The sequence below is a fragment of the Mustela erminea genome, chromosome 8, assembly GCF_009829155.1.
Source record: "Mustela erminea isolate mMusErm1 chromosome 8, mMusErm1.Pri, whole genome shotgun sequence".
Lineage (NCBI taxonomy): Eukaryota > Metazoa > Chordata > Mammalia > Carnivora > Mustelidae > Mustela > Mustela erminea.
In genome coordinates this window covers 81258016-81285011 of record NC_045621.1, presented here as the reverse complement: position 1 = coordinate 81285011, position 26996 = coordinate 81258016, and the positions used below count along the sequence as shown (strand labels likewise).

General features: G+C 43.8%; 1 protein-coding gene across 2 annotated transcripts in view; it reads left to right on the top strand.

The window, feature by feature from the left end:
- The window catches only part of LYPD6B (LY6/PLAUR domain containing 6B), a 176369-nt gene that overhangs the window by 122738 nt on the left and 26635 nt on the right, over positions 1-26996 (top strand). For both annotated transcript variants that reach the window (XM_032356180.1, XM_032356181.1), the window contains exon 2: positions 1109-1185. The gene's annotated coding sequence lies outside the window, so the exon portion shown is untranslated. The remainder of the gene's footprint in view (positions 1-1108; positions 1186-26996) is intronic.

The window sequence follows — 26996 nt, the reverse complement described above, 5'->3', positions numbered from 1 at the left end:
CACAAGAGCAAGCATGAGCATGGGCAGAGGCAGAGGGAGAAGCAGGGAGCCCGACGTGGGACTCTACCCTAGGCCCCTGGGATCATGGCCTGAGCCAAAGGCAGACCCTTAATAGACTGAGCCACTTGGGCACTTGATTTTTAAAGAATTGGTTCCTATGATTATGGAGGCTGGCAAGTTTAGAATTTACAGGGCAGGCCAACAGGCTGGAGACCCAGGGAAGAGTTGATGTCACAGCCTTGAGCCCAAAGGCTTCATCAAGGCCGACTTTCACCCTCCTGAAAGAAACTGAGCCTTTGCTCTTAAGGCCTCCAGTGGTCAGATGAGGCCTGTGCACACTATGAGGGGTAATCTCCTTTACTCAAAGTCTACTGATTTAAATGTTAGTCACATTTAAAAATACCTCTACAACAATATCTGGACTTGGGTTTGACTGAACAACTGGGCACCATTGTCCCGTCAAGTTGATTAAACACAAAACCATCACAGATGAGGGCTATAAAAATACAATAGAATTTCCTTAAAACAGGCCATAACTGGGGTCTTTTACATGTGCTGCTTTGAGTGCATGTAGAAGAAGGTTGCATTTCCCTCCCACCCCCTCATCTAGGTTCAAGTCTCATGTTGTCATCATATCATCAGCTGGTAGGGCTGTCTTCCAAAGAGCAGGGTTAGTTTCATGGCATAGAGTCTTCATTGTGTGTGGATGTGTGGAGTGTGAGAATGTGTGAATGCTCTGACCTGCCGGCCTACCCTGATGTATGTAAGTGTTACACAGAGTTCTGCCAGCTCCTTGGTAAACAGCCATTTTTGTTGAGGGATGTGATGAGGTATATGATTTCACCAATTATTACCATTCCCAATTAGACGGCCCCAGGTGTGTGCTAAGAAAATGTTAGCTCACTCTCTGCAGCTCTAACAGCCCCACCTGACTTGAGTCCAGGGATTTTGTGCAGATGATATTGTGCAGTGATTATGTTGCTGCTGTTGTAGTCTGAAAGGTCTTCAGACACCCGGAGACCTGCTTTGGACTAGGAAGCATTCCAGTTGTTGAGGAATGTAACGCATGCCTGCCGTAGTTCTTACCTTACCTTTTTATCTTTGGTAGGCTGGTTACCTTGTGTGGGCAGAGACCTCTTCACGGTCAGTCGAGAGAGGAGCCTGACCGCCGCGTTCTCTCTGGAGGTAAGGTTGGAAGCGATTACAGACATTGGCTTTTCATTTTGGGAGCTCTGGGTAGGGTGACTGGGGAGCTGGGCAGACTCTGGGAATCTTAGGACTCTATCCTTTACCTGTCTCCTGGGTGATTTGCCAGACTTTCTAGCCCATCTTCACCATGTACTGCTCGCTCTGGTTCTGGGACTTGGGAGGCAGATTGTCGCTTAAGTTATATTTCTGGTGAACCTAAGGAGAGAGTCCCCATGCCCAGGGAGTGATCAGTGGGCGAAAGACTCCTCCGTTTCCCACATAGTACACTAATTTGGTCAGTTACAAGAGAATGTTCCAGAGTTACTATCCCAGCGATGGGGACAGGAATATGTGGGGGATAGGGAGTAAAGCTCAGAAGTGTCTAGATCAGATGAAACATATTGCTGAGTCTACTTAGGAAGTGCATACACTAATTATTCAGCATTTGTAATTATAGGACATTTGAATGTTAAGGATTAGAACATTTTTCCTGATCCAAAACAGAATGAAAGTGTTACTCCAACAGAGAAGAGGAAACAGCATCTATTTGGGCATGTTTAAAGTTGTATGTTTTACTGATGATTGCTTTTCACTTCATTCATGTGGCCTTTCCATTTTAGGTGAGGTGCTTAATACACATGTTGACCAGATTCAGTTGTTGGACCTATCTTTCTTTTCTCAGTGAAAAAACTGTACTGAGGTCTGGTTTTTGCTGGTCAGGCTGCCACAGCTGGGGAATGTCTTTTTGAGGAATCAGGGACCTGAGTCTGGACTGCTAAGAAGTCTTCTTCCTGGTGTGGGCTATTGGCTTCCAGCCAGAAGCCCTCTGCTTTGCAAACAGACCTCCCACCTTGCCTCTAATGGGTGGGAGAGGCAACTTGTAAAGGAAGTTGTCTGAGCTGATTGGGTTGTGAGATGATGGGCCCAGAAATCTTGTTTCTTGTCTAAGGAGCAGGTAGAATTATTAGCACTCATGTTTGTTAAAGATAATTACCAGTTTCAAGCACAAAGCAGAATTCTGTAGGATATCTACTGAAATGGTTTACTGCTTGCCTTTTTTTTTTTTTTTTTTTAAAGGATGACATTGTATTCTCCTAATTAGGCCTAAAAAAACAAGTAGGAATCTGTATGTTATCACCATTTCCCTTCAGGCATATTGGGTGGTATGCAAGCTGTTACTTCCACCCAAGAGTCTATTATTAATAAACCCAGAGAGTATGGAGCTCAGAGAAGGGACGGTCCAGCAATGAGATGTGTGGAGAGCACTGGGCTATCTTCCAAAGCAAGGAATCTTAATGCCTTTTTAGTTACAGTGTTAAACACAGTGCTAGGAACGTCCTAATACGGATAATCATAAGAATGATGATAACAGTGGCAATAAAAAATAATAACTGAAATTAGCCGTCTCTATCACCATCACCGTGACAGCTATCATTTGCTGGCTCTTACTTTCTGCCAGGGACTGGATTAAACATTTCGTTTGTATTATTTTCAAACTGCATGGCATTCCTATGAATATCCACCTTTTAGGGTTGAGGAAACTGAGGTTTAAAGATTGATTTGTTTGAAATAGAGGAAGAGTGTACATAGGCGTGTAGGTGAGCAAAAGTGGGGCAGGGGCAGAGGAGAAGAATGGCAGGCAGGTCCCCCGCTGAGCATGGAGTCCCGTCTCTCAATCCTGAGATCAGGACCTGAGCCGAAATCAAGAGTCAGGCACATAACCGACTGAGCCACCCAGGCATTCCCAGGAACCTGAGGTTTTAAAAAGTAGGTATGTTGCCTAAAATTAGATCGCTAAGCCAAAAGGGGTAGATCCGGAATACGACCGACTGAACAGCACAGAACAGGGGCCAAGCACTGTGAGGTTTTGAGGCACATGCCGATATGCAGGGCTGGCACTCTACTTGACTTTCACACTTGCCCCTGCTCACATGCCCTCTGCCCTCTGACCACCATTGACATTGTGTCTCTTCTTCATCGATGTAGCCAAAACATTAAAAACTATGTAAGCAGTTCAAGAATGTTGAAGGATATTTGGCATGTAGGGAACAGCAGAAAGAATAAAGAATAAAACTCACCCAGTGAGGGGTGCCTGGGTGGCTCAGTCGGTTAAGTGTCTGCCTTCAGCTCAGGTCATGATCCCAGGGTTCTGGGATTGAGTCCTGCATCGGGCTCTCTGCTCACCAGGGAGCCTGCTTCTCCCTCTCCCCCTGCTTGGGCTTATGCATGCTCTCTTTCTCGCTGTCAAATAATAATGATGATGATGATGATGATAATAATAATAATAAGTCACTCAATGTTTAAAAATAATGCCAGCTTTATAGTCATGAACATGTTAGTGTGTTTTGCTGCTATTTTTACCTTTGTGTAGTTTGTTACTACAAACTTTTTGTAGTTTGTGTTGTTACTACATATTTAAGTTTTGAAATTTAAGTGTAACCTACATATTTTCTTGTGCCTTTGTCTTATAAGCATGTTTTAATGGCTGTTTGAACACTCAAGTGTATATGGTTAGAGGGCTCTGAAGTTTTTTCCACAAGAAGTTGTATTCTTGAATTGTTCCCATGTGACAAGTGCAGAGTTGCTGCTGTTGTTGTTGTTTTAAAATTTATTTATCTCAGAGAGAGGGAGAGAGAGTGCATGTGTGTGTACATGCATCGGGGGAGGGGCAGAGGCAGAGGGAGTGAGAATCTCTAGTAGACTCCCCACCGAGTGCAGAGCTTGATCCCACAACCCTGAGATCACAACCTGAGCCAAAACCAAGAGTTGGAGGCCAACTGAGTGAGCCACCCAGGTGCCCCAAGCACAGAATTTCTCCCCACTGTATTGGATGGTCAGGGACTGTCTACTGCCAGAGGGGTTGGAATTGTGGGGTGTCTATGCCCCCTTACACTGTAAACACCTTGTATCTTGAGAGGGTCTCTATGGCGTTGGTCCAAGTCCTACTGGCCTGGAACTCGGAAGACCCAGGTTTGGGGCTGCATTGAAACCGGTTGTTGAGTCCTTGTGTAAATTACTTCATTTTAGCATCTTCATCTGTGGGCCAGTTATATCTAGTTAGCTCTGTAATTCTATTAAAACAGGGTTTTCTGTAGCCTCTTAATTTTTAACTGGATCAGTTCTAATTGATGCAGCAAATCAGGTGGGCTCAGCTGGGTTACTCTGAATTACTTCAAGCAGGGAATTTTGTTTTTCAAGTTGACCAGTCCTATAATCTCTTGGAACATGAAATGTCTTGACTACCTTTATATAATCCTTGCTGTCTGCACTTTTCTGCTTTCCCCCCACCCCCACTTTCTCATGCCTAGACACCCACAGTACTAAATGGTACAAAGTATGTGCTCAACAAATATGGGATGAATAAATAAATACACGGACAGATGAAAGCTACTAATCTTCACCTAAGAAACTTTAGCACTATGGGTCATCCAGATGATCAGATTAATAAGATTGTTTTCATTTAGCTGTGGTGGCTTTGCTTTTAACGGACAGGAACTTAAGCTTCCAGAGTTTCTCATACTGTGTTTCAGGGTGATTTTCCTACAAAGTTAATTATCACTTCTTCCCATGTGTTACAGATGATAGAATACTGATCCATGGAACTTGGTATTTTTTTTCCCTTTGTGTTGTGGGTTGGGAGTGTTTTTTTGCTTAGGTCATAGCAAAATCAAAGCTTAGAATGTAATCATTCGTTTGATGTGAGCAGCAGAAAAAAAATGAAGATGTTCTGGGCTCCCTGCTTTCTTTCCTTTTTTTTTTTAATTTTTTATTTTTTATAAACATATATTTTTATCCCCAGGGGTACAGGTCTGTGAATTGCCAGGTTTACACACTTCACAGCACTCACCAAAGCACATACCCTCCCCAATGTCCATAACCCCACCCCCCTTCTCCCAACCCCCCTCCCCCTTCTCCCAACCCCCCTCCCCCTTCTTGGAGCTGCATAGCTGGACCACGGGGATCACATGTTTGGTTCCGACTGGCTCTCCCTGATTCTCACTTGGTGAGGTGGACCCTGAATCAGTTTGCTCTTGCCTTGAAGGCATCTACCTACCTCACTGTGCAGTATTTAAGACACATGGTATAAAGCTACTTCCAAGGAAGCCAAATCTTGCCATTTTAGGGTCTGGATTGTATTGTGGGCTAAAAGGAACAAAATCTTCTGTTTCCATACTTAACCCCCACCCCCCACCTCCACAGAGACCTAATTTGGCACCTACCTTGGCTCAGAAAGCGTGCCTCTATCTCCCCAGATTTGATCGTTAATCAACCTTAGCTTTTCCCAAGTTTGTAGGCTGACTGTGGTGGCTTTAGTGGGCCTAGGTGAGTGGGATGAGAGCTTGGCAGCACCAAGTCGCTGTTGGTAAGCCTGCTGACAGACAGACAAGTGGCCTGGTTTCCTGTGTGTGTTTGTGTTGGAAATGCTGTTGGTAATAAAGCCTCATTTGTTTGGGGCTCTGTATCAGTTATCTGTTGCATAATAAGAAACCACCAGAAACTCAGTGGCTTAAAACAACAACTATTTTATTTGCTCATGATTCTGCGGGTCAGCAATTTGGGCTGGGCTCTGCCGGTCTTGCCTGGGATCCCTCATGCCAAATAGACTTCACCTCCTAATGGAATAGGTGCAAAGAATTCATGGCCATGTGAAATTTACCCTTGGTTCTTAACTTTGATATAAAACCAATCTGAAATTAATTTAGTTTACAATTATTTTGTCTTAAGCCATCCCGGTGTAGGGATGGTGTTGTCAGCCTATCTGAGAGAGTTCTGGAAAATGGAGGTCTGCTGTGTAACATGTTCAAGAATATAATGATAATAAAGATAGCAATAATAACAGCAAATGTTAATATTGTTCTTACTAATATCAAACACTGTTTTAAATCCTTTACATGTAATAACACATTTGTTCATTACGCAGTCTTATGAATATGTTTTTATCCCCATTTTATAGGTGAGAACACCAAGGCACAGAGAGGTTAAGTAACTCCCACCAATGCTATCAGGCTATTAAGTGGCAGAACTGGGATTCTACCCAGGCCAACTATCACCAGAGTCTGCATTAACCCCAGGTGCCTCTCAGGTTAACGGAAGTGAAATCCTCCTGACTCTTAATAGAGTTCTCTCTTGGGCCATATACTATTTCTAGAGGCAGGGGATTGGCTATTTGGAGGGAGACACAGCCTTTCTGGGTACACCCATGTGGTCCGAAGTGGATCTGATTACATTGTAGGAGACCCTAATTAGAGAAGGTAAAGACATTCAGATCCCACGGAACAGAGAGGGACTCTTAGTGTGCATGTGTGGAGGTGTCCAGTAACGCTGGCGCTCACAGCCATGGTGTCACTCTGTTCATTTTCTGGGGAAATGTTTGAAGAATGAGAATATTTAATAATGTTGTTGCTTCAGGTGATCAGAGAGCCTAAGCTCAAAAGAAAAAAAATATATTTAGCTTATTGTTTAGGGATGACCTCAGGGAAAAGGTAGGCTCACAGCTCTTTTACATAATGTTTGTGGAACAGCATTCAGTGCAATCTCCAGGCAGTCCCAGGTGGCACAAGGAAAGTAAGTAAGTGACAAGTCTCACCAACATTTATAAGGTTACCCTTGTCGCCACAGATGAAGTGGCCCATAGCCCCTTCCTTAGTCTGATAGGCGTGGGGCACATTTAGGGACCAGGACACACAGTAGCCACTAGAATGGGGGAGAGACTCCCCGTCTAAGACAGGAGGGCAGTTATTCTAGCCATCTAGCCTCTTCTCTCCATCAAATCTCCTTGTTGCCTCTGGGCTCCGCAGGTAGCCTCCTCCTTCTGATGTCCTTGTCCTCCTCCTAGGACTCAGTTAACTTCAGTGACTCTTTCCCTTGCTCAGGGGTCTTTGCCACAACTTCTGTGTATGTGAGAAGCTACATGTTGACTCCAGCTAGAATCTAAGCTGGAATATGGGCCGTTGAAACAGGTACAGCCCCACCAGGTAGGGCAGAACACAGGGTAGGTAGGGGATGAGGGAGAGGCTGCTGCTGGCTGCCCTTGCATTCCACCTCCCCTTCCCACACCAGGAACTTCCCGGAAGGCCAGATCTCTTGATTGTCAAACAGGAAATCCTCGGGATGCTTTCCCCATCCCGGTAGAAACTGTTACCCTTATAATCTTTTCCTTCTGTTAATCTTAAAGAGTTTATAATCCTGTCTTGCATGGAGTACTTGCTCTTTTTTGGATACTTGCTTGCTTTTTTTGTGATTTGAACCAGCTGGGACGGTTTATCCCCTAGCATAGCAATGAAAACCCGACAGGCAGGTCTCTAAGCAGACCTTCTCTAAACAGTGCCTTACTGTCCGCTGTTGCAACTGAATAGTTCAGCCTGCCTTTATGGCAGAATGAGTGAGCAGAGCACAGGCAGGAAGCTTCTCTTGTTTCCAAGGCCTCTGGGGCTGTTCTTTTCCTGGCTGTAAACTTTATTGCTTCCTGGGATGGATCTGTCCAGCAGACCAGTACCCCTCCAGCTCCACTTGTTTGGTCAAGCAAGGCTACCAAAGCCTGCACTTCTGTTGTCCCGTAGGCTTGGTGGATGAACATTGCTTTGCTTTTGGCTCTGGCTAACATTGCCTGTGCTGGGGGAATGGCGGTGTCCGGGAGCAGGCGGTGGACGAGGGGATGGAGGAGGTACTGAGAGTCCTCTGCGCCTTCTGCGCCGGTGGTGTTCATGATGAACCTTGTAGACTGGTTCACCACAGGGGCCTTGAGTGCCTGCAAAAGTCCTCTTGTTTCCTGAAGGGGAGGCTGAGTCACCTTAGCCCCACAGAGGTCATTTCTGACCTGGTGTTTACTCGAATCCACTGCAGTTCTGACTCACCCTAGGATTGCTGGGTTTCATTGTTCCCCCTTCTCATCGGTTTTGTGACCAGTGTTGTAGGACAGCAATGCCTGCAAGTCTGTGTGAGCTCCTCCTCCTTTTCCCCCCCAGCAGTGAAGAGGGTTGCTTAATAATAAACACAGAAAGGGAATTTAAAAAAAGAAGAAAGGATTTTGCTCTAGGCTGGCTCTCGGCAAGGAAGTCTGAGCTGAGGAAGGCCTTTTAAATGGGAAGAATGTGTGTTTACCCATCTGCACACACATCCCTCAGCTTCTAACGCATGGTGCCAGGTGCTTCTTCGGTGACTTTCTTATCTTCAGTGGCTCTTTCTTGGAAGGTTGTTATTAGCGAGCCAACTAAAGCACAGCTTTTCAAATGGAACCTTAAGCAGCTCTTGAAATTTTGTCTTCAAGAAGTCTTTCTAGAATAGACATGAAAACTTTCTCTATGTCTGAGCATGGCAAGCCCGTGCATGGTTCTCCTGTTTTCACCATGATCACTTTCCATATTTATCCTGTGGATATCGAGTCCTGACTACTTATTAGCCAGGTCTCCCCACCCCCCGCCCCAACCCCGTCACGACCTTTTTGCAAATGTGGATAACTGCTAAGAAAAGAAGGGCAGAGAAAGATGGTTACTCCAATGTGGGAGGTCTGCACGAGCCACAGTGTGGTACCACCAGACGGGGGAGGAGCCAGCGTGTGTGGACAGTGACGTTACCTGCAACGTCCTGTAGTCAGTCACAAGCCCTCGCTTCTCTCCCGCTGGTAACCTTCAACTATGCTTTGATCAGGTGTGTGGTCAAGCCTTTTCACTTAAGTTTACTTTGTAGCCTCAGCACCATATTCAATCAGATTATTACCAAAATCACACATAATATAAATCTATTCAGCTGTTATCCAGAGGAACTCTAAAATGAGGGAATAATGTGGAGGGTTACTTGCTGTCTATTAAATCAGTTTATTTTTTGTCTTTCTTTAGTAGCTTTCATTTGGAACGAAATCATAATGTTAAGTTTTTTTTATTGAAATATGTTTGACATATAACATTTATAAGTTGAAGGTACACAACATGTTGAGGCATTTGTATATTGTAATATCACCATTGTATAGCAATAGTTAGCATCTCTTTCATGTCACATAATTACCGTTTCTTTTTAGGGGTTGGATTCAGATTTAGTCTTTTAGCAAGTTTGATTATAATACAATATTGTTGTCTGTATTCACTCTACTATGCACTGGCTCCCCAGGATTTACTGCTCTGCTAGTTGCAAGTAAACTGTACTTTTTTTTTTTTTTTTTAAGAATTTATTTGTCAGAGAGCGAGAGCACACAAGCCAGTGGGGAGTGGCAGAGAGAAGGAGAAGCAGGCTCCCTGCTGAGCAAGGAGCTCAGTGTGGGACTCAATCCCAGGACCCTGGCATCTTGACCTGGGCTGAAGGCAGATGCTTAACCGACTGAGCCACCTAGGCGTCCCACAAGTAAACCATATTTTAACATGTGTCCCCATAGGGTAACTTGGAGTAATGTGTCATGGAAAATAGTGGGGAGATGCAGATAAATTAGGAAATGGAAATCCCTAATGCATTTATGGATTTACTCCTGAGATTAGTTTTACTCTGAAAGGGACACATTTTCAATTTTCAAGTCTTTAAAATGAACTGCCGTGTTAAAGACTTTTATGTGTCAGCATGTGTGTTCCCCCTGTTAGAGTTAGGCATCGTATTAGTTTTATATAAAGGATCCCTAAAATAACTGAGGCAGTGACCAAGAGCAGAGAGCCAGGTGGTGTTTCTATAGGATTTTTCTCCACAAAGGTTACAAATGTCCTCTCTGCCACCTCTACCCTATCTCCTCAGTAAGGGAGAGTCCGAATGGATAATTCTGTGGATAGATTTTCTTGAACTGTGAGCTGAAATGCAGACTTTAAATAGAGAGTTCTAAGGTGTTAGGGAGGAAAGTGACATTGATTTATTTGTTCTGTTTTTGGCCAGCTTGAGAAACCTGTCCTGTCAGGTAATGAACAAACTGCTTTTATCCTAACTAGTGACTTCAAGAGAACCATTACTCATCCCATCATTACCATTCCCCTGAGTCATCCAGGCTGGCTCATATTGGTTCCAAATGAATAAGAATCTTCAGGCAGTGGACTCGAGGGCCAAAGTAGCTGTTTAGTAATATTAGTTATCCAAACGTACCTTGGACAAGGAGTTGTGTTGCATCCTGGAAAAATACTTCATAAGTGTAGGTTTGTAGCCGTGCATCTTTTTGAGACCTTGGATTGTCTGATATGGTCAAAAGTGGCCATCCTGATCGTCAATGTAAAATGATTCTGTGAATTACCAGATCTCCAGCCTGCCTGGTGTGGCTCTAAAGTGCAAAGATAGGGCGATGAAAATGGTGATTTGGGAGCGCATTGTTTGGCCTGCTCCTTGTTCTTCTTCTTTCTTTCTTTCTTTCTTTTTTTTTAAGATTTTATTTACTTATTTGACAGAGAGAGAGAGAGGGGAAACAGGCTCCCTGCTGAGCAGAGAGCCCAATGCAGGGCTTGACCACAGGACCCTGAGATCATGACCTGAGCTGAAGGCAGAGACTTAACCCACTGAGCCACCCAGGTGTCCTTAGCCTGTTCCTTCTTAGTAGTGCTGCAGGTTAATCATGTTCAGTGATGGTCTCAGTCAAGCCACTTTAAGGCCCTGTCCTTGTGATGGTGGAGAGAGCACCTTGACACTTAAGACGTGGGGCATCCTAGATGGGTACCACGGCAAGACAGCCAGAGTTGTTTCCAGTTTACAGATACTACCTGTCCCCATACGGTGTCGCTATTCTGGGCACTGCTCTTGGGTCCTGTTGCAGGTGATTTGGATGACAAACACGAGACTGAATTGTCCCAGATTGAACTTGGATTTATGCGTACTTGTGGAGATGAACATTGACTGGTATGCGTTTAGTTCCAGTTCACTCCGAAGTTCAGCTTATTTCTGAGTTCTTAGTACGAATATTCATTACAGCTCTGGAGAAACTGAGTTTTGAGTCTTAACTTTTAAGACTTAGCAGAGCCATCACATGCTTATAGGAGCACTTGACATATAGAAGAGAGAAAGAAAATATTCAAGGTAAAAGGCTGAATGCAAGTCTGGGAGGTAGCTGAAAATCCTACCTCTTTTACAAATTCTTCACTAATCCTTCTGGGGTTTAAATAAAATCAATAGTTGCTTTTATAGTGGCTACTCTGTCACCTTTCTCAGCCTTTCAGGCACTTGAAATGCATCATTAAACAGTATCAGAATTCATCCAGGGCCCCTTAGACTGAGCTGCTTGGGGAAGGAGCCTTGCCTTCTTCATCCTGAATTCCTAGGATTAAGAAAAATAAGGACACCCCCTCCAACCCTGTTTTATAAGTAGGTATACATGAAGTAATCAGTAGTCATGAAAATAAACCCGAGGCCCTGGCACTTGACAACATGTCCCGTAGCGTCCGTGTTCAATGGGAACCCGAGCTGGGGCAGCTGCTTGGGGATCCTTGGACGGGGCCAGCCTGGAAAGGCAGTAATGCCTACGCATGCCCCGTGGCTGATGGACTTGAACCATTGCAGCTGGTCCCTGTGTTGCAATAGGCAGGCTCAGCCTGACCAATGCTAAGGAAACAAACCCAGCTCTTTTATTACTCTCTACAACATTTATAGCCAAGTCCTATTCGATGCCCTTCTCCTTGAGGCATTCTGATAGTCATCTTAATGATTTATTTTCTTTTTCACAACCAAAAAACAAATAAAATATTTTATCACCTTTTGGGTAGACTTGATGTCTTTCTCTTCATTTCATTACTTTTTGGGTCTATAAAATTTCCCATACCTTTCAGTTTTTATAACTCAAGGATAGGAATCCTGTTTTTCTCATTTCTTATGTGCAGCCTCCCCTTGCTCCCCAGGCCTCAGATTTTTTTTTCCCCTGGGAGGTTCTGTAGCCTCAAGCCTATTTTTGTGTGTGGTGGGGGTGGGGACATCCTTTTATAGTGGATGGGAAAAGGGGGACCCAAGAAAGGCCACATGTTTGCAGTAACACATGAATTGCAGGGAAACATTTTGAATAGGAAAAAAGTATTTTTTCAGAGCTTCTCTCCTCTATTGAGAGGTATGAGAACATTAAAGCCATTGGTGAAGTGGTGGTTGTGCTGGTTTAAGAAGAAAATTCTCTACTACTGAAATTTGCTCTGTGGTTTCTTCCCCAGATCTACAGTAAAAACCAATGATGTGTGTGAGCACCCACAGCACTGTGATTACCCCTCTCTGTTCTGAATCGCAGGCCCACACCCCAGCTCCCTGCTGTATAGCTGGCAGGCTCGGCTTTTATACTCTTTCCCCTTTTGCTCCTTCCTGCCTTATTTTCTCTATGGCTGCTGACATTAAGGCGTCAGCAGCAGGATACTCAGACCAGTCATCATGAGCCACAAAAGCTACTGGACCACGTGTGGATTCCTAAGGGACAGGCTCTTCTGGGGGAAGCAGTTTCCAGTCTCAGCTGACGCAGCGTAGAGGGTGTTGAGTTTAGTGGTGCAACTGAGTGGTCTGAGATCTGTGTCTCTTGCCCCTCTGGTTCCTTCCCATCAGCTCCAGTAAGGACCAGAGAATTGGAAGGCACTTCAGGGTCCTTGCCATCAAGGATCCTTCAAGGAGTTATGATTAGTTTTACAAGGAATGGAAGAACATTCAGAAGAATAAGGCTTCCATTGATAAGTGCTCGGTGTCTCGATCCCAGATCCTGGTATGCATAGGCCCCTCTGTCTGCCACCATAACCTCTGGACTCCCACACCTGTGACTTGCACTTGGTCATATTAACTACTGCTTTTTTGCCTTTACCTTAGCTATTTGATTCACAGACTTCCAAACTATGTCTGATTCTTGGCTTTGGAGGGGCATTTAGGCTAGTCAGGTAACTGGAGACAATTTCCAGGACTTGTCTGGTGGTTACTTATGTCCTAGCATGACGGCCAACCCATAGGTTCTACGGAGGGCAGTACAATTATGACCCTGAGGGAGGTCACACCCAGTCCTGTAGGATCTGCACCCATTAGGACAGCACCTCTGCTTTAAACCAACAATAGCTCTTCTATGGGAAGACTTTGCTCTATACACACACCCACTGCCCCCATGCCTTAAGACGCCCAACCATCTTCACTTTGAAATGTCTGCTCTGCTTTCATCCTCAATCGAATTGTTTGGGGAGATTTGAAGTGGATCAGTTGAGCTGTGTTTGCATTTTTCTGGAACATGAAAGATAACGTTTCCATTATTACATGTGGAGAAAGGAGGGAGCAAATGGGCAGCCCAGTTTTTAGATTACAAGGTGAAATTGGCAGCATTGGTAGTTCGAGAAACAGCCCCCAAGCATGGGAGCTGTGTAAATGCATTCCGTACCATGTGGAGAGAATAAATTCGGGACCCCACGACAGCAGTTTTCTTTACATGTATTTCTGACCCCTCCCCATTTGATGGGAAAGAGATTTCCTTTTTCTATTGTTGGACCTCTGTTTCCATCCCATGTGTAGCCAACCGGCTAAGATAGCAACTTAAAAGCTGGCTGCCCTCCTGTTTTTGGTGTGCTGGCAGGAGAGAGATGTTTGTTGTAATTGGGTACCTTAACTGTTCTTCCATCTGGCCATTTCCTCCTTCCTTTTACCCATTTTCACCTCATTTTTTTGGGAGTCAATCGGGTTGCCTTTTCTGTGATAAACCGATGTGAATGACCAAGGGCGATGAAACAGCACATGCATTGCTTTTTGGTTTTGAGGGCAGACATTTTGGGAGTCATCAGTAGCATGAATCTTTGCCATGGGATCCAGGAGGGGTTGGGACAGATGACTGATGCTCTGAACAAACCTTCTGCCACGTCGAGCACGTCACGGTGCCTTCCCCGTGAGGAGACACTTCAGCGGGTGGTACACAGAGCCTGTTTGGAGGACTGAGAGTGTGGTTTGGCCAAATCCACCATCCCAACAGGGAGAAAGCTCAGACGGTGTCAACTTCCTACACTGCCTGGCACTCTCTCCTCCCTCTAAGAGTTTCTTGGACACCATCAAAAATGAAAAGAAAACAAAACAAAACTGGAAGGGAACTAATGTTTATTGAGCACTTACTCCAGGCCAGGCATTGTGAAACATACTTTACAGTTAATTCACTTCCTTCTCTGTTTCTTACCGTTGACGTCTCACCACAGCCCTGCAATTTAAATGATGCCTTCATGATTTACAGATGAGGAAACAGAGGCTCTGAGAAGTTCACCAACTCACTTAAGTTCATCCATTTCTCCCGGTGGTGAAGAGAACCTAAGCACAGGATCTGAACAAGGGTTCCCTGGCTCCAGTTAAATCCAGAAGACACTGTGCCGTGAGAATGTCTCGTGTTCTGCTGGGAGATAGGGATTTAAGTAACTCTGGCTGAGAAGCAACTGGGCTTCCAGCGCAGGCTTTTAATGAAGCATGAAGTGTAGAGGCGGTGGTTCCTTGTTTTTCCCTTTCTCACTAGGCAGTGATGTGGGAGCTTTATTGAAATTGTAGAGTAGTATAAAGACAGCATCTTGTCCCCGCTGTGATCTAGAGGTCAGTGCAGAATTAACTCTGTTTCTGATCATTTTACCTTCTCCTGCCCTTTTCCAATGAGACTAAACAGGGCTCCCTCTAGGTCTTGTTCTTTAGCCCATGACGGACCCCATGAGTGAGGAAACAATGCAGAAGCTAACCCCTGTTCACACAGCAGAGTCTGTCAAAGTTAAAGGCTCCGCATCTCCACTGACTTCAGGCACTAGCAGCTAGCTCACTTTGCTTTTGAAATTTTGTTTTCCTTTAAACTTGAGAAATGCCTTTAATGCTTTCCTCCTGATACTAATACATTGTAGACATGATCTTCTAAGCCCAATGACTGTTTGATGAGGTCCCGGAAGCCCGTCGGTGGTGTACATTCCTCTTTCTTGGACAAAGGTATATATCCCTGTACTTCCTGTAGCCAGTAAGCCTTGTCAATAAACCCATCAAAGGCCAGGCCAGCTGGCGCAAGGCAGGCTTCCCACCTTCCCCCATGGGATAAAAGGCAGCCCTTTAGAGCTCCATGGGATGGAAATTACTTTTCCTATCCAACTCTAGAATAAAAGTGTACCTCTCTGGGTGTTCATTCTTGCCCGGCTATCTAGGGGTCGGGAGATGGTGACTTCTTCATTAGCCAGCTTGTAAATACCCAAGTTTGGAGGTCAGGAAAGAGAGTTCCAGCTGTGCCTTGTGATTTTGGAATCACTGACTGGTGACAGGTGAGAGAGGGGTGCAGGGGACCTACTTCCCCTTTCCACACAGATGCTCGAGGGCCGTGGTTCAGGAACAATTCAAAGGGAGATTTGTGCATCCAGTTACTGGACTGGGGTTCGGAGAGCCTTACTTGATCCTGGGACAATTATGGGTCTTTGGTTGGGATTAGAAAGCTCTGCAGTTATGTGGATGACTTTCAAAGGCATCAGGAGATATTTTACCAAGGCCACCCATCTCAGTAACCCTCCGTGAGCAGACCGTGCCCATAACTGCTTCATATTGTATGGTCCGGAGCTTTCATGGAAAAGTGCTCATGAAGCACAGAGAGCTGCATTACATGTTTTAAGGAGATTTTATATTTTAGACAGGGGTGCATTGAAATAACAGGCTCTGTTGCTCAGATCAGCACACGTGCCACCAACATCATTTTCTCCCCCAGATTTCCAACTGGGATCTACTTCTCTTCGAAGTGTTGATGAGGGCTGGAAAGGTCATTTTGATTTGTTATTTTTTTAAGTGGGAATTCTGAGTAGGGAGGCGTTAATCAGTTCCCAGAGCACTCTTGTTAATTCATAACTTACAGCCCTTTTTGGAAATGTCTCTTGGCACTAATGTCATTGCAGGCAAAGTCACAATCCTCTCAGGATCCTCCACCCTGAAATGGTCCTGCAGGGGAAAGCTCCTCTAGCACTGCTGGATTATATACCATCTGTGTTTGCTCCAGTTTTCCTAAATTTACAATCAGTAGTATAGTTACTTTAAGGGTTCCTTTAGGTAGGTTAGGTAATACACAAAACTGGTAAGAAATAGTCGAACCTAAATTAAAATGGAAACAGCTATATCTTCAGTAGACATTTTCTACAAAATTTTATCACCATTTATTTTTTAAGTAGGCTCCACACCCAGCATGGAGCCCAGTGCAGGGCTTGAACTCACCACCCTGAGATCAAGCCCTGAGCTGAAATCAAGAGTTGGATGCTTAACTGACTGAGTCACCCAGGCGCCCGCAGTTCTATCACTTTTATTTATTTTCCTTGACAATAAGAGAATTGTAACTACCAGAACTGTAAAGTCTGTCCTTTTTTGTGCCTGGCATGAAGGTGGATTCTGGTCTGCTGAAGTTTTCTCTGGGAAGATTTAATCAGTGTGTGCTGTCAAAGAAGAGAAATGTTCCAGCTTTGGTGAAGACACTTGCTCTGTCTTGATGAACACAGTTAAGGTGACGTTAGGCCCTGTGTGAGAAAGTGAGGGGAATACTTTTTATGATTAGAAAACAAAAAGACAGATTTACTAGGGGCTCTGCTGGCCCTTCTCCCTCTGAACTTCCTGATCTAGCAAGCACTGCAGGAACGGGTACGGTGTTGTGTGCTGTTGTACATGTGAAAGCAGCCTCTGCTTCTGGGTCCTAATTCTTCTTAACCGTGGAAATTCCAAACCTGTAGTCCTTCTTGATCACCCTTAGGGCACACACATCCCTTTCCTTATGGTGGCTTTTTTTGGGTGGTGGTGGTCGGTTGGTTTTCTGTTGTGGGGTATGGGGGGCGGCTAGCTTTAGATAGTCTTCAAAAGGTGACGAAAGGTAGGGTGCCCGGGTGGCTCAGTCAGATGAGTGTCTGCCTTTGGCGCTGGTCGTGATCTTAGGGTTTTGGGGTTGAGCCCCGCATCGGGCTCCCCACACAGTAGTGAGTCTGCTTCTCCCTCTGTGTCTGTGATCTCTCTCCCTCTGTGATTTCTTTTGCTCTCTCTAAAATAAACAAAATCTTTTTAAAAAGGTGGGGGGGACAGAAGGGAAGGAAAAGGAAAAATAAGCAAATATTGAAATATGAATGAGTTGGAGAAGAGTTATTAAGCAGACCCTTTGCTTAAGTTTCATTCGTTGGTGGGAGGCTTCCCATGGGAACAAGCAGCTGCAGCTCTGGCTCAGCCTGGCCATGTGTGTCTCCACGTGTCCCTGTCACTGCCCTTGCTGCCCGTGCTGGCCTGCTGCAGGCCACGGGGACCGCTCTGCCATAGGCACAGTAAAGGGACTGAGGGAAGCCTGGGTGTGAAAGGCCATGGAATGAGTTTCGTTTGCTGAGTTCTCAGTTGCCCCAATTCTTCTCCCCCACAACCTCAGCCTTAGGAAGGTCAGATTAGCCAACGTAATTGTGTGTAAAATTGACAAAATCGTGTCAAGGGATACAGTGTGAATGTGATGATTTGATATTTGTATCCATCATGAAGTGATGACCACAATCTAGTCAGTTAAACCCTCCGTTGTGACCTCACAGTTACTTTTTTTTGTGAAAACAGTTAAAATTGACTCTTGGTCAGTATGCACTGCAGTATGATCAGCTCTGGTCACCACACTCTACATTACAGTCCAGAACTTATTTCTCTTATCACTGGAAGTTGACTACCTTGGACCAGCATCTCCCCATTACCTTATCCACTCCCCCACCCCCAGTCCTGGCAGACAACCACCATTCTACTCTCTGGTTCTATCATTTTGACTTTTTTAGGTTTCATGTGTAAGTGATGACATACAAGACTTGTCTCTATTTCTGGCTTATTCTACTTAGCAGAATCCTTCCACTTCCATTCATGTTGTCACAAAGAGCAGGATTTCTTTTTTTTTTTTTTTTTTTTAATTTTATTTATTTATTTGACAGAGAGAGATCACAAGTAGGCAGGGAAGCAGGCGGGGGGGGGGGGGGAGGCAGGCTCCCTGCTGAGCAGAGAGCCCGATGCGGGGCTCGATCCCAGGACCCTGAAATCATGACCTGGACCGAAGGCAGAGGCCCAACCCACTGAGCCACCCAGGCACCTCCAGGATTTCTTTTTTATGGGTAAATAATATTCCATGCATATACACCAAGAAAACCACATTTTTTTTCTTCATTCATCCATTGATGGATACTTTGGTTGTTTCCTGATCTTGGCTGGGGTGAATAATGCTGCAATAAAGGTAGGAGAGCAGATAGATGCCTCTTCAAGGAAATGATTTCATTTCTTTTGAATATATTCCCAGAAGGAGAATTACTGGGTCCTATGGGAGTTCTATTTTTAATATTTTGAGGAACCTCCATACTATTTTCCATGGGGGCTGAGCCAATTTGCGTTTCCACCAAGAGTACATAGGGGTTCCTTTTTCTGTACATCCTCATGACTCTGGTGATCTCTTATCCTTTTGATGAAAGCCACTCTAGCAGGTGCGAGGTGATATCTCATTATGGTTTTGATTTGTATTTCCCCAATGACCCACTTTCTTAATTGGAGTATTTGGTGTTTTGCTGTTGAGTTGTAGGAGTTGCTTATATATTTTGGATATTAATCCCTTAGCAGACATTGGTTTGCAAATGTTTTCTCCCATTCTATAGATTGCCTTTTCATTTTGTTGATTATTTTCTTTGCTGTGCAAAAATGCCCCTCAGGTGGCCTCTTTGACTTGTGACCTTGGAGAAGGCACTGCATGGGCCTTTTTCTGCTGCTTTCTCTGGGCTGAGATTAGACTAGATCAATGGCTTTTCAGATGTTTCAAGCTGTGGACCCCTTTACCCATATGAAGTGTTGTGATCTATCGATAAAAGCAATTTTGCAAAATCTGACCTATTCTCATTTAAGTGTGTGTGAGCGACCCAGAGTTCCCCCTCCCCCGCTCAAATCCCCTTCATCTGCTGGAACTCCAACAGACCTGCGGTCCACCTCCAGCTCTCTTGATAACAGAATGCAGAAAGTCGCACTAATAGAAGGCCTAAAAATGGAGGTGATTTTACCTTTGTCAATCTTGAAGACAGCATATTTTACAAATTTTAAGTCAACCTGCCTAAAATGACTTAATCCATCATAAATTTGAAAGCATCAATCATTCTTCTCTTTTATATGCCCTGTTCCTTATAACCCAAGTATTTTTAGCTTTGCTCTTGTTCAGTGATGTGTAAACAAGTGTGGATGATGAAGTCTGGAAAGCACACCCACCTCAACGTTTCAGAACTGTGCTGGCCCTTTGCTACCCTCTCCTGGATTCCAGAAACCCTGACTCTCTGCTTCCCCTCCTCCCACCCCTCTAACCCTCAACTATACAAATACCATATCAACTTTCTTAACCTCTGTGTTTATCATGTCCGTCTCTTTCACAAAATAGCCCCATTGTTTGAAAGACCAAAACTCAGCTGCTGACACTGACTTTCTGAAAGTTCCATGATTATTTAATTTCCTTTCAAACCCTATTCCCTGCTTTGTTCTAATATAATTCCATTTCAGTAAGTCATTCTCTCCCTCATCTCTGCCTCCAAGCCTGTGGTCGTGCTCTTTGCCCATCTCTCTTCCTTTCCCCATAAAGACCCTTCATCCTTTCTGTTGCCTACCTGTATCCTCTGTAGCTCACCCCTCGTGTCCTTCCACGTTCCCTCTTGTCCCTCCCGTGCGACTCGGCAAGGAGGCAAAGTGGGGTGGCAACAAAGTCACACAACACGATTACTATCCTGGGATTTTCCCGCTTATTTGCAAGATGTCCTTGGCTAAGCCTCTTTGGTTCTCTGTTTCCTCATCTGTAAAGTGGGGGTAATAAAATGTTATCTCCCTTGCCTACCTCACCATGCTATTGTACAAATTAAGAGAAGAGTTATATGTGAATGCACTTTGTCTATTAAAGACCTCATTTTTCAGGCTTTGCTCTTACATAGTAGTAAGGTGGCATTATTCCTTACGGTCTCCTCCTAGAGCACTTGTTTTCATCACTAATCAGACTCAGCCCTGTCCTCCCTGCACTCATTTCACATGTGATACCGAGTCTGGCCAGTTTAGGTTAAAGATATTTCCTAAATTTAAAAGTTGACTTCAATACAACTTTATAGTGTTTCTCACAGTGCTGATCCCCTATTAGGTAGCTTGTGGGGATTTGTTTAACAGAATTTTGATCTCTGACGTTCTCTAAGAACTGACCGTTTTTGGTGTGCTAGCTGTAGAGGTCACTTAATTATCAGAAGGGAGACTTGGCTTCTGGCATCCTCTCAAAATAAGACTAAAATTGTAAGAATTTTGAATGGATGTGGAAGGCCTTAGAAACAGGCTAACTATATTATCTGAGTGAGATGTTCTCCTGAAGATTGATTTGAGGCAGAAGTCTGGTCTGGGACCAGTTGTAGTGAGTTTGGCAGTCAGTCCTTGGTCAGCATAGGCTTCTAAAAACTCTGGATGTTAACTATGGAAAGAGCCAAGATGCCCTTCAACAGACAAATGGATAAAGAAGATATGGTCTATATATACATTGGAGTATTATACCTCCATCAGAAAGGATGAATACTCAACTTTTGTATCAACATGGACGGGACCGGAGGAGATTATGCTGAGTGAAATAAGTCAAGCAGAGAGAGTCAGATTATCATATGGTTTCACTTACTTCTGGAGCATAAGGAATGACACGGAGGACATGGGGAGATGGAGAGGAGAAGTGAGTTGGGAGAAATCACAGGGAGAGACAAACCATGAGAGACTGTGGACTCTGAGAAACAAACTGAGAGTTTTGGAGAGGAGGGGGGTGGGGTATTGGGTGAGCCTGGTGGTGGGTATTATGGAGGGCAGGTATTGCATGGAGCACTGGGTGTGGTGCATAAACAATGAATCTTGGAACACTGAAAAAAAATTACCAAAAAACCCCCCAAAAAGCAAAAAACCAACCTCTGGATGCTCATAATGAGTAAGGAGAAGCTTCCAGAGAGTGAGGGACTTCAGAACTGCACTGGGATACACTGAGGAGGCCGAGTCTGTCCAAAACAGCAAAAGAGGCCCTTGCAAGCTTCAGATGATGTCTTTTAGCAGCTCACATGACTTTGTAGCCAACTTTTTCCGAGTCAAGTATGTTCCGGGAAAGTAAGTTTTTATGTTATATTCATTGTTAAGAGTGAGTGCTCTTAGTGCCTCCGTAAGTGGATGGCAAATACGCCTTCATGTAAGTGAAAATTACTTCATTTTGAATCCTAGGGAAAGATACCATTTCTTTTTATGACTGGAATGCCTTCAGGAAGATCAGGTGGGCACGCTGTGATCAACTCTCGGGGGAGGGAGGCGGGGGCATGCCAGGTAATGCCCGGTGCATCTTACTACACTGGAGGCTTAATTTGGGCTAACCTGGCCATCAGTAAAACTTGATTTTCCCCCTTTCAAGCTTGACTTATCTAGGGTATTGCATGCTTCTGGAAGAACTGAACTTCTTGGCAGGTGAAAAAATTGCTGAGCCAAGAATAGGGACATGGGAGCTCTAAATCTGTTGGAAATCCTCAAAGTACCAGGCTATCCAATTCCTAGTTTAGGCTGTGGAGACAGTGTTAATCTGCGCCCGTTCATTTATTCTGGGGATATCTGCAGAAAATCTTTACTAGGCTGCCCCCCTTTTTTTTTTTTTTAATTTTATTTATTTATTTATTTTTTAAGAGGAAAAGGTTTTTCCTGGGCATTTCCTCTACTTGGCCAAACTAAACATACATAGATCTGTTCTTTTCAGCTTTGCTTGTTTCTAGGGTTCTCCCTACATGGTTTCAGTGTAAATAATATGCTTCCCTCCCTACTACAAGCTATAGGAATAACTAGCATTTTAGAAAAGTAAAGGTTGGGGGCTCCTGGGAGGCACAGTCGGTTAAGTATCCAACTCTTGATTTTGGCTCTGGTTGTGATCTCAAGGTTATGAGATTGAGCCCTGGGTAGAGAATCTAGGCTCAGTAGGGAGTCTGCCTGAGTTCCTCTCTCAAGCTCTCTGCCCCTTCCCCACTCAGGCTTACACACGAACTCTCAAATAAATCTTAAAAGTAAAGGTGGTAGCATTTAGTAACACTTCATAATCCATTGTTTCCATAGCAACTGGCACATGTTTGCTGTCTGTACATGAGCAGCTTTTATCACTATATTCAGACCACTTCAGGGCATGGACCAAGTCTTAAATTTTTATTTCTGATTCCTCGTATGGTACACAGTAGGTGTTCAAGAATGTTTATTAAGTGAATAAAAGGAGTGTACATATTTTTGTGTGGATATGTGTGTGTGTGTGTGTGTGTGTGTGTGTGTATGCATTTTCCATTTAAAAAGTTTATTTGATTAATACTTTCTTCCCTAAGAAAAACCCCCCAAATAAATGTGGCTTGATGATATCAAAACATGACACTTCTAACCCAGTGTTCAATGTAATTGCCTACATGAAAGGAAGCCTCATAAATGAGGACTCCATCATGCAGCCATGCTGCAGCTGTAGGACGTTGCCAGATTTTCATAGATTTGTCTGCAGGGCCCAGTGAACCCAGACCCAGAGGAATTCCTGTGACAGCTCCCTCAACTCTCCATCATGAGTTACCATTGCCAGAAGCTATAGGAAGATAAGCAAAAGCCTAAGCAGGGTAGCAATATTTAAATATACAACCATCCTGTAGCCCTTATTTAGCTAGGAGACTCCTGAGGTTCTGGAATTTTCCTTGAAGGCGTTCATAAGCAAATCAAGCTTGTTAGAATGTTGATTATTCTTGCCACTGCTTTTTTCCTGATGAAAGTTCCTGACTGGATGTCAGTTTGGTCTTCTCTTTCTCGTATATACTTGAACCCTTAACTGTTTCGAGTTCATGGTGAGAATCAGATGATGTTTGCTGTAAAGTATGTACGGAGCACTGGCCATGTCTTTTCTACATTCTCACTTCAGTGTAAGCACATAAGGTACACATACCCTATGCAAGTATTTTTTTCTTATCAAATCCCTTGTCTCATGAAATGATCATTAACATAAAATGGGACTCTCACACCTCCTTTCTCCATTCCACAATATTCAGCAAACGTTTGAACACCTGCTCTGTCCACTCCCATTCCTGGAGATGGAAGCTGACTCCCGCCTTCCGGGAGCTTGAATTTGGTGAGAGAGGGAGATAGGAACCTCCCTTTGCACACATGTTCTTCTCCTTATTGAAGAATCTGATGTCGTGGTCTGAGTGGGTGTGTGGGCTTCTGGAGCACTCAGGGATTAGCCAAGCATTTTTCAGTAGACCAATTAAAAGAAATCATTGAGAAGAATAATTAGGGTCCAAAGCCCCAAACTTAATCTCACATTAACCTGGAAAAATAGCCACAGTGATTGCCATCTGCTGACACACCACTGCCTGACAGGGAGTGAATGTTCTAGGCCAGCCGGGTCTCCCTCACGCAGGGCCAGGGAAAGCACCCCTGATTAGAGCAATTAGAGGGACTCCCTGAGCCGGTTCTTAATTTGCTTAATCACACTCACTTGACTGGACTATGCTTTTGGCTTAGGGAGTTTTAGAGGTAGAAAAAAAAAATGCAAGGTTTTGGGAAAAGGAAAAGAAGCAATTAGGGAGAGAGAATCCAAATTCTCCTCCCTAGTCAGTTTCGGGTTGGCAGGAAAGGAAAATGACATCAATGTCCAGGTGTAAATATGAGGAAGCTGATTTGGGAAATGGGTCCTCTGAGTCTTGTTTGGGCAAGAAAATCATTGAGATCACAAAAAGAAGCAGCTGGTAAGTTCTGGAAACCTTTTTGTGTAAGCCCAGAATCTGAATAATGCACTAAATGGAGTGTAGTGCATATATTTAAATATTTAGTATGATTGGCTCTTGTTAGCCTGTTCTGCCATGGTCCCATGACTTGATAAAATTGCTTTTAAATGATCATTTTCTAGATGCTAGAAGGGGATTGTACAGAAGAGGCAAAGAATCATAGCAAACCAAACATGGAAAATGCAGAGGAGACCATTTTAAGCCAGAAATCCATCATAGCGAGCTATGTTTAAGAAGTTTTTAAGGCACTGTCGTGTAGGGATTAAAATGGAGGAGTTTGGAATTGGAACCTAATTTCTATTCTATCCATGATTTACTAACTTTGTAGTGTCAGGCAAGTTACTGATCCTCTTTTAAAACTCCAGATCCCTCGTCTGTGAAGTGGGGGTGATAAGAGGACCCCCCTCACGGGAATGTTGTAGGAATTAAAGGAACTAGTGATATTATGTACCTTACACCCAGAAGCCTTTTGTAAATGTTACCTTAGAAAAGGAAGTTATCCTGCATGAGGACACATGGAGAAAAGCCTCAGCAAGTCATTGGAAAGCCGGATCTCTGAGAGCAGGAACTTTATTCTAGGGACAGAAGCATGGCTGTGAACCAAGCCGTGCCTGGCCTTTGGTAGGTGCTGCATAAATATTGATTGAATAATTGAATAAACGTAGTTAGTCCAACTAGAGTGTATAAATTGGATTATTTTATGAAATTAATGTGCATTTAAAAAATGAAGTATAAGGAAAGAAGTAATGGGTGAAAATTTCAAACGTGGCAAAGATGTATTTTTGAAACCGGTAGATGGGAAAATATTCACCCTCTCGTTGCTCATCAGGGACAGAGTGAGATTCTGTTTTCTTCCCTAAGACCAAATGATTTGGGGGACCATTTTTGTAATGTTCTAGATTGTCTCTTCAGGGGAGCAGAGTCCCAGTTCTTCTGCTCTCGTATTTGGATTGTGTTAAGAGGAGACACTGTAGGAGAGAGAGAAGCACTACTGATTATAGACACACTTTTCTCCAATTTACTTTAGGAGCATGACTCTTGAGTATCCTCTTGTGATGGAGAACAGAGGCTCAGAGGGACTAAATGCCGGGGGAAGTCTTAACTGTATCACCGCTCTCTCATTTGTAAATGGAGCGGGACCATGACTAGTTGGTTCTGCCCTTGGCTGTGGATAGTATCTTCCTCTGCTGCCCAGGGTTTCAGGCCCTGGCACAGAAGGTGGGGAAAGAGATTGGCATTCTCCTTCGAAGCCTAGCCTGCAGTCCTTTCTCAGACAAGGCGTGATGAACAAATACTGCCTTTGGAGGAAAGTGTACACATTTGCCAAAGAAAGGAATGCAGTTCTGGGACCTCCTAGCTACAGGATTATGTAAATCATTCAACATGAGTAAAGTTGAAGTTATGAGAGTAATTTCCATTTGTACCACAACTATTTGGTTGAAGGGAAATGGTGACAGGGGATGTGTTCTATAACTTCTCAGGAGGTAGCCTTGGAAGGCTGGCTCTAAAGAGCGAGTTTTAAACATAGCTAATGTGAGTAGCTAATATTTACTAAGTTCGTACTATCTTCCAGACATTATTCTATGTGCTTGAAACATATTAACTCACTCACTGAGGTCATTATTGTTTGTCATCTCCTTTTTACAGTGAGGAAACTGAGGCACTGGGAGGTGAATTGACTTGCCCAATGTTAGCAGTAACTTTTAACATTTGATTACATCCAGAGAAATAGCCTAGGTATGGCAAGATACGTAGCTGGTCGCTCAGCTAAATACAGGGGCATTTCCCCCTTGCTGTAGGTGCATAAGGAGTCATTGCTTCCTTTCCTGCAGGAGTGAGTCCTAGCTTCCTCCTACCATGAAGCCACGATGCTAGGGGTTAAGAGAAAGGTTTCCCAGGCTACTGCTCCTTTTCTACTTGAAAGTTGGAAATCTAGGATTCAGAACCTCTAATGGAGTCACAGGAAATGAGCTTTTTCTAACATTTCATAGAGCCCAATAGAAATTGTTCATATAGTGGGACACCTGGGTGACTCAGTTGGTTAAGCCGCTGCCTTCGGCTCAGGTCATGATCCCAGGGTCCTGGGATCGAGTCCCGCATCGGGCTCCTTGCTCAGTGGGGAGCCTGCTTCTCTCTCTGCCTCTGCCTGCCGCTCCGCCTGCTTGTGTTTTCTCTCTCTCTCTCTGACAAATAAATAAATAAATAAAATCTTAAAAAAAAAAAAAGAAATCGTTCATATAGAGAAAACAACATATAGGCTAATGAGTGTATAAAAACTTTTTTTATTTGTCATAATTATATACTACATTGATGTAATTTATTTTGTGGCAGTTGTACATTTTTAATCTTAGAATAGATAATGAATTATCCTCCTACATACAGTTTAGATAAATCCTTCTCAACATGGAATCTGGGGTCTGGAGTCACAGCAAGATAGAAATGGACTTTGGAGATGAAACCATTAGCCACTATTGGCCTATCGTGCAAAAAGATGGGTTGCTTACATTCAACAATCACAATATACTCAAATGGATAGAAAACACTTCTCTTCTGCAGAATACTTCTCTTCCTTCTCTGCATTCTCTGCTCTTACTGCAGACCACTGTGACTGTGTTCTCACCAAGATCTCAGGGTACTTTGCTGATGGAATTTGTAAAGTGTAATCAGGGTGGTGAATTATCTGGTGCCTTCTTTCCTACCACAAAATGATTCATTTCAAAGCCAAATTAAAAAAAAAAAAAATGCTGTTCTGTGTCATCTCTTCTTTCCAAGCCCTGGGTCAACAAGAGAGAACTTGAGCTTTAACTATATGGTACATGCTTAATCATAAACTATAGAGTCAATTGAACTTTCTTTTAAGCTTTTAATTTTGAATAGAGGCACCTGGTTGACTCAGTTGGTTAAGTGTCCTACTCTTGATCTCAGCACAGGTTCTGATCTTACGGCTGTGAGATGGAGCCCCATGATATACTCTGTGCTGGGCATGGAGACTCTTAAGGCTCTCCCTCTCCCCACCTCTCTCTCTAAAAAATTTTTTAAATAAGTTATGATTTATGTGGGTCAAAAATCAAAACAACAAAATGAGATGTCCTCTGAGAAGTCTTCCTACTTCTGTCCTCTTTTTACCATTTTTTA